The sequence below is a fragment of the Mytilus edulis genome, chromosome 12, assembly GCF_963676685.1.
Source record: "Mytilus edulis chromosome 12, xbMytEdul2.2, whole genome shotgun sequence".
Classification (NCBI taxonomy): Eukaryota; Metazoa; Mollusca; class Bivalvia; order Mytilida; family Mytilidae; genus Mytilus; species Mytilus edulis.
Window position 1 is genome coordinate 17681541 of NC_092355.1, and position 8978 is coordinate 17690518.

Here is an 8978-nt window from a genome sequence, read left to right on the forward strand (position 1 = left end):
GTCATTTTGACAATTGAATGTAGTTCATATGAATAATTGAAATGGTCGAACGTGACCAGGTTGGTTAGTCAACATGATTACTGTGAATAGTCACAACTGTTAGACTGTTATTTTAATTTCTGTTGTATTTTTTTTATACCATTTTAGTTTGTGTGTTTTTCTATCTCGGTGTTTTGTACTTTTATGTTTGATTTCTTCTGTTATTCTACTATATGTTGTTTCTCTTCCATAGGATTTACAAATACATCTCGAATATTATATCATTAAAAATACCACAGCAGCACTACTAACAATGACATCAGCACTACTAATAATGACAACAGTATAGGACCACAAAGCGCTCAATTTTCTAAACCTTGCCAGATCTTAAGTTTCCATATGTTACCATTACTCAGTGACATAATTTTTAATCAAAGTCTAAAAATCAAATAAAAGAAATACATTTATTATAAACTCATTGTTATATACATTATGATATCCCAACTTAAATATATACTTATACATTTTCAGTATGTTAGAATTTGAAATGTTTATTTCAGATATAGTGTCTGTATCAACTCTGTATGTGACAGTGTAATATTTTCTCCGGTCAAAAAACTCTTAACTGCAGTGATCATACAAATAGCAATGTCTTCATTTCCTGAAAAAATAATTATGTCGTGTTAGAAGCTTAAATATAAGAATAAACAAATATATATCAATCATGTACAAAGTTAAAGGAAAACAAAATAAATTTCAAAATCTGTTATCTAGTGATTTTGTCGCTCATCTTATACCACAACACTGTAATGAACACCGGCATCTTGATAGCCATCCATCTATCTTATACCACACCATTGTAATGTAAACGCCAGGATCTTGACAGCTACCGATCTTATACCACAACACTGTAATGTAAGCATAAGGATCTTGACAGCCTTTTGTTAATATCGATTTCAGTGTTTATTTTAACAGTTTTGGGTAAGAAGAAAAAAGATATGGCTAAATACTCTTTACAAACGACAATACGTTGTACTATGTGTATCGAAATTGATATCCCGTAAACATATTTTCTCCTTTTTTTATTGTCATTACGCCAACATGTGCCGATATTACATTCCTTACACTTCTTTTTCTTAAATATCATTTTTGTAAATTAGAATTATAGCAAACATACATGATACTTACTTTAAACAATTGGTTTGATGGATAAAAACAGTTTCGTGCCTGCTGGTTTGTTTACATCTACACGATCTATGGAACAAAGGGAACGCTAAAGAGTGCGCAAACCGATACTCTACACAACGTGGTGCTGTGACCACTAGCATAGTCAGTTTTCCATGCAGGTAGTTAGCATATAATTATATCATTTTAGAATATTAACACATATATATCATTCATGTTGAAAGTTAAAAGAAAACAAAATAAATTTCAAAATATGTTATCTAGTGATTTAGTCACTGATCTTATACCACACCATTATAATGTAACATCGGCATCTTGACAGCTACCCATTTTAAACCCCAACATTGTAATGTAGGCACCGGGATTTTGACAGCCACCCATCTTAAACCCCAACACTGTAATGTACGCACCATGATCTTTACAGCCATCCATCTATCTTATACCACACCATTGTCATGTAAACACGAGGATCTTGACAGCTACCAATCTTATACCTCAACATTGTAATGTAAGTATACGGATCTTGACAGCCACCCATCTTATAACACACCATTGTGATGTAAGCACCAGGATCTTGACAGTCACCCATCTTATAACACAAACTTCTGATGTAAACACCAGGATCTTGACAGCTACCGATCTTATACCACACCATTGTAATGTAAGCACCGGGATCTTGACAGCCACCCATTTTATACCACATCATTGTAATGTAAGCACCAGTATCTTGCCAGCCACCAATCTTATATCACACCATTGTGATGTAAGCACCATGATCTTGACATCCACCCATCTTATAACACAACATTGTAATATAAGCACCATGATCTTGACAGCCACCCCTCTTATACCACAACACTGTAATGTAAGCACCGGGATCTTGACAGCCACCTATCTTATAACACAACATTGTTATGTAAGAAACAGGATATTGACAGCCACCGATCTTATGCCACACCATTGTTATGTAAGCACCAGGATCATGACAGCTACCTATCTTATACCACGTCATTGTGATGTAAGCACCAGGATCTTGACAGTCACCCATTTTATATCACGCCATTGTAATGTAAACACCAGAATCTTGACAGCCACCCATTTTATACCACATCATTGTAATGTAAGCACCAGGATCTTCCCAGCCACCCATCTTATATCAAACCATTGTAATGTAAGCACCATGATCTTGACAGCCACCCATCTTATAACACAACATTGTGATGTAAGCGCCAGGACCTTGACAACCACCCATCTTATACCACAACATTGTGATGTGAACAACAGGATCTTGACAGCTACCGATCTTATACCCCACCATTGTAATGTAAGCACCGTGATCTTGACAGCCACACATTTTATACCACACCATTGTAATGTAAGCACCATGATCTTTACAGCCACCCATCTATCTTATACCACACCATTGTCATGTAAACACGAGGATCTTGACAGCTACCAATCTTATACCTCAATATTGTAATGTAAGTATACGGATCTTGACAGCCACCCATCTTATAACACACCATTGTGATGTAAGCACCAGGATCTTGACAGTCACCCATCTTATAACACAACATTCTGATGTAAACACCAGGATCTTGACAGCTACCGATCTTATACCACACCATTGTAATGTAAGCACCGGGATCTTGACAGCCACCCATTTTATACCACATCATTGTAATGTAAGCACCAGTATCTTGCCAGCCACTAATCTTATATCACACCATTGTGATGTAAGTACCATGATCTTGACATCCACCCATCTTACAACACAACATTGTAATATAAGCACCATGATCTTGACAGCCACCCCTCTTATACCACAACACTGTAATGTAAGCACCGGGATCTTGAGAGCCACCTATCTTATAACACAACATTGTTATGTAAGAAACAGGATATTGACAGCCACCGATCTTATGCCACACCATTGTTATGTAAGCACCAGGATCATGACAGCTACCCATCTTATAACACGTCATTGTAATGTAAGCACCAGGATCTTGACAGTCACCTATTTTATATCACGCCATTGTAATGTAAACACCAGAATCTTGACAGCCACCCATTTTATACCACATCATTGTAATGTAAGCACCAGGATCTTCCCAGCCACCCATCTTATATCAAACCATTGTAATTTAAGCACCATGATCTTGACAGCCACCCATCTTATAACACAACATTGTGATGTAAGCGCCAGGACCTTGACAACCACCCATCTTATACCACAACATTGTAATGTAAGCACCGTGATCTTGACAGCCACCCATTTTATAACACATCATTGTAATGTAAGCACCAGGATCTTGTCAGCAACCCATCTTATATCACACCATTGTAATGTAAGCACAATGATCTTGACAGCCACCCATCTTATAACACAACATTGTAATGTAAGCACCATGATCTTGACAGCCACCCATCTTATACCACAACACTGTAATTTAAGCACAGGGATCTTGACAGCCACCTATCTTATAACACAACATAGTAATGTAAGAAACAGGATATTGACAGCCACCAATCTTATGCCACACTATTGTTATGAAAGCACCAGGATCTTGACAGCCACCCATCTTATACCACACCATTGTAATGTAAGCACCAGGATCTTGACAGTCATCCATCTTATATCACGCCATTATAATGTAAACACCAGGATCTTGACAGCCACTCATTTTATACCACATCATTGTAATGCAAGCACCATGATCTTGACAGCCACCCATCTAATAACACAACATTGTGATGTAAGCGCCAGGACCTTGACAGCCACCCATGTTATACCACAACATTGTGACGTGAACAACAGGATCTTGACAGCTACCCATCTTATAACACATCATTGTGAAGTAAGGACCGTGATCTTGACAGCCACACATCTTATAACAGAACATTGTAATAAAGCACCCAGATCTTGACAGCCACCCATCTTATAACAGAACATTGTAATGTAAGCACCAGGATCTTGACAGTCATCCATCTTATAACACACCATTATAATGTGAACACCAGGATCCTGACAGCCACCGATCTTATAGCACAATATTGTAATGTAAGCACAAGGATCTTGACACCCACTTATCTTATAACAGAACATTGTAATGTAAGCACCATGATCTTGACAGCCACCCATCTTATACACAGCATTGTAATGTAAGCACCAGGATCTTGACAGCAACCCATCTTATAACAAAACATTGTAATGTAAGCACCATGATCTTGACAGCCACTCGTCTTATAACACAACATTGTAATGTAAGCACCAGGATCTTGACATCCACCCATCTTATAACACAACATTGTAATATAAGCGTCATGATCTTGACAGCCACCCCTCTTATACCACAACACTGTAATGTAAGCACCGGGATCTTGACAGCCACCTATCTTATAACACAACATTGTTATGTAAGAAACAGGATATTGACAGCCACCGATCTTATGCCACACCATTGTTATGTAAGCACCAGGATCCTGACAGCCACCCATCTTATACCACATCATTGTAATGTAAGCACCAGGATCTTGACAGTCACCCATTTTATATCACGCCGTTGTAATGTAAACACCAGAATCTTGACAGCCACCCATTTTATACCACATCATTGTAATGTAAGCACCAGGATCTTCCCAGCCACCCATCTTATATCACACCATTGTAATGTAAGCACCATGAACTTGACAGCCACCCATCTTATAACACAACATTGTGATGTAAGCGCCAGGACCTTGACAACCACCCATCTTATACCACAAAATTGTGATGTGAACAACAGGATCTTGACAGTTACCGATCTTATACCCCACCATTGTAATGTAAGCACCGGGATCTTGACAGCCACCCATTTTATACCACATCATTGTAATGTAAGCACCAGGATCTTGTCAGCAACCCATCTTATATCACACCATTGTAATGTAAGCACAATGATCTTGACAGCCACCCATCTTATAACACAACATTGTAATGTAAGCACCATGATCTTGACAGCCACCCATCTTATACCACAACACTGTAATGTAAGCACCGGGATCTTGACAGCCACCTATCTTATAACACACCATTGTAATGTAAGCATCAGGATCTTCATAGCCACCCATCTTATAACACAACATTGTAATTTAAGCACCAGGATCTTGACAGCCACCGATCTTATAACACAACATTGTAATGTAAGCACCAGGATCTTAACAGACACTCATCTTATACCACAACATTGTAATGTAAAACAGGATCTTGACAGTCACCCATATTATAACACAGCAATGTAATGTAAGCACAGGGATCTTGACAGCCACCTGAGGTTTTTTTTTTTGTTAATATCGATTTCAGTGTTTATTATAACAGTTTTTGGTAAGGAGAAAAAAAATATGGCTAAATACTCTTTTCAAACGACAATACGTTGTACTATGTGTATCAAAATTGATATCCCGTAAACATATTTCCTCTTTTTTTATTGTCATTACACCAACATGTGCCGATATTACATTCCTTCCACTTCTTTTTCTTAAATATAATTTTTGCAAATTAGAATTATAGCAAATATACATGATACTGACTTTAGACAATTGGTTTAATGGATAAAAACAGTTTCGTGCCTGCTGGTTTGTTTACATCTACACGATCTAGGGAACAAAGGGAACGCTAAAGAGTGCGCAAACCGATACTCTACACAACGTGGTGCTGTGACCACTAGCATAGACAGTTTTCCATGCAGGTAGTTAGTATATAATTATATCATTTTAGAATATTAACACATATATATCATTCATGTTGAAAGTTAAAAGAAAACAAAATAAATTTCAAAATATGTTATCTAGTGATTTAGTCACTGATCTTATACCACACCATTATAATGTAACACCGGCATCTTGACAGCTACCCATTTTAAACCCCAACATTGTAATGTAGGCACCGGGATTTTGACAGCCACCCATCTTAAACCCCAACACTGTAATGTACGCACCATGATCTTTACAGCCATCCATCTATCTTATACCACACCATTGTCATGTAAACACGAGGATCTTGACAGCTACCAATCTTATACCTCAACATTGTAATGTAAGTATACGGATCTTGACAGCCACCCATCTTATAACACACCATTTTGATGTAAGCACCAGGATCTTGACAGTCACCCATCTTATAACACAACATTCTGATGTAAACACCAGGATCTTGACAGCTACCGATCTTATACCACACCATTGTAATGTAAGCACCAGGATCTTGACAGCCACCCATTTTATACCACATCATTGTAATGTAAGCACTAGTATCTTGCCAGCCACCAATCTTATATCACACCATTGTGATGTAAGCACCATGATCTTGACATCCACCCATCTTATAACACAACATTGTAATATAAGCACCATGCTCTTGACAGCCACCCCTCTTATACCACAACACTGTAATGTAAGCACCGGGATCTTGACAGCCACCTATCTTATAACACAACATTGTTATGTAAGAAACAGGATATTGACAGCCACCGATCTTATGCCACACCATTGTTATGTAAGCACCAGGATCCTGACAGCCACGTATCTTATACCACGTCATTGTAATGTAAGCACCAGGATCTTGACAGTCACCCATTTTATATCACGCCATTGTAATGTAAACACCAGAATCTTGACAGCCACCCATTTTATACCACATCATTGTAATGTAAGCACCAGGATCTTCCCAGCCACCCATCTTATATCACACCATTGTAATGTAAGCACCATGATCTTGACAGCCACCCATCTTATAACACAACATTGTGATGTAAGCGCCAGGACCTTGACAACCACCCATCTTATACCACAACATTGTGATGTGAACAACAGGATCTTGACAGCTACCGATCTTATACCCCACCATTGTAATGTAAGCACCGGGATCTTGACAGCCACCCATTTTATACCACATCATTGTAATATAAGCACCAGGATCTTGCCAGCAACCCATCTTATATCACACCATTGTAATGTAAGCACAATGATCTTGACAGCCACCCATCTTATAACACAACATTGTAATGTAAGCACCATGATCTTGACAGCCACCCATCTTATACCACAACACTGTAATGTAAGCACAGGGATCTTGACAGCCACCTATCTTATAACATAACATAGTAATGTAAGAAACAGGATATTGACAGCCACCAATCTTATGCCACACTATTGTTATGAAAGCACCAGGATCTTGACAGCCACCCATCTTATACCACTATTGTAATGTAAGCACCAGGATCTTGACAGTCATCCATCTTATATCACGCCATTATAATGTAAACACCAGGATCTTGACAGCCACTCATTTTATACCACATCATTGTAATGTAAGCACCATGATCTTGACAGCCACCCATCAAAAACACAACATTGTGATGTAAGCGCCAGGACCTTGACAGCCACCCATGTTATACCACAACATTGTGACGTGAACAACAGGATCTTGACAGCTACCCATCTTATAACACATCATTGTGAAGTAAGGACCGGGATCTTGACAGCCACCCATCTTATAACAGAACATTGTAATAAAGCACCCAGATCTTGACAGCCACCCATCTTATAACAGAACATTGTAATGTAAGCACCAGGATCTTAACAGCCACCCATCTTAAACCCTCACATTGTAATGTAAGCACCAGGATCTTGAAAGCCACCCATCTTATAACACAACATTGTAATGTAAGCACCAGGATCTTGACAGTCATCCATCTTATAACACACCATTATAATGTGAACACCAGGATCTTGACAGCCACCGATCTTATAGCACAATATTGTAATGTAAGCACCAGGATCTTGACACCCACCCATCTTATAACAGAACATTGTAATGTAAGCACCATGATATTGACAGCAACCCATCTTATAATACAACATTGTAATGTAAGCACCATGATCTTGACAGCCACCCATCTTATACCACAACACTGTAATGTAAGCACAGGGATCTTGACAGCCACCTATCTTATAACATAACATAGTAATGTAAGAAACAGGATATTGACAGCCACCAATCTTATGCCACACTATTGTTATGAAAGCACCAGGATCTTGACAGCCACCCATCTTATACCACTATTGTAATGTAAGCACCAGGATCTTGACAGTCATCCATCTTATATCACGCCATTATAATGTAAACACCAGGATCTTGACAGCCACTCATTTTATACCACATCATTGTAATGTAAGCACCATGATCTTGACAGCCACCCATCAAAAACACAACATTGTGATGTAAGCGCCAGGACCTTGACAGCCACCCATGTTATACCACAACATTGTGACGTGAACAACAGGATCTTGACAGCTACCCATCTTATAACACATCATTGTGAAGTAAGGACCGGGATCTTGACAGCCACCCATCTTATAACAGAACATTGTAATAAAGCACCCAGATCTTGACAGCCACCCATCTTATAACAGAACATTGTAATGTAAGCACCAGGATCTTAACAGCCACCCATCTTAAACCCTCACATTGTAATGTAAGCACCAGGATCTTGAAAGCCACCCATCTTATAACACAACATTGTAATGTAAGCACCAGGATCTTGACAGTCATCCATCTTATAACACACCATTATAATGTGAACACCAGGATCTTGACAGCCACCGATCTTATAGCACAATATTGTAATGTAAGCACCAGGATCTTGACACCCACCCATCTTATAACAGAACATTGTAATGTAAGCACCATGATATTGACAGCAACCCATCTTATAATACAACATTGTAATGTAAGCACCATGATCTTGACAGCCACTCATCTTATAACACAACAT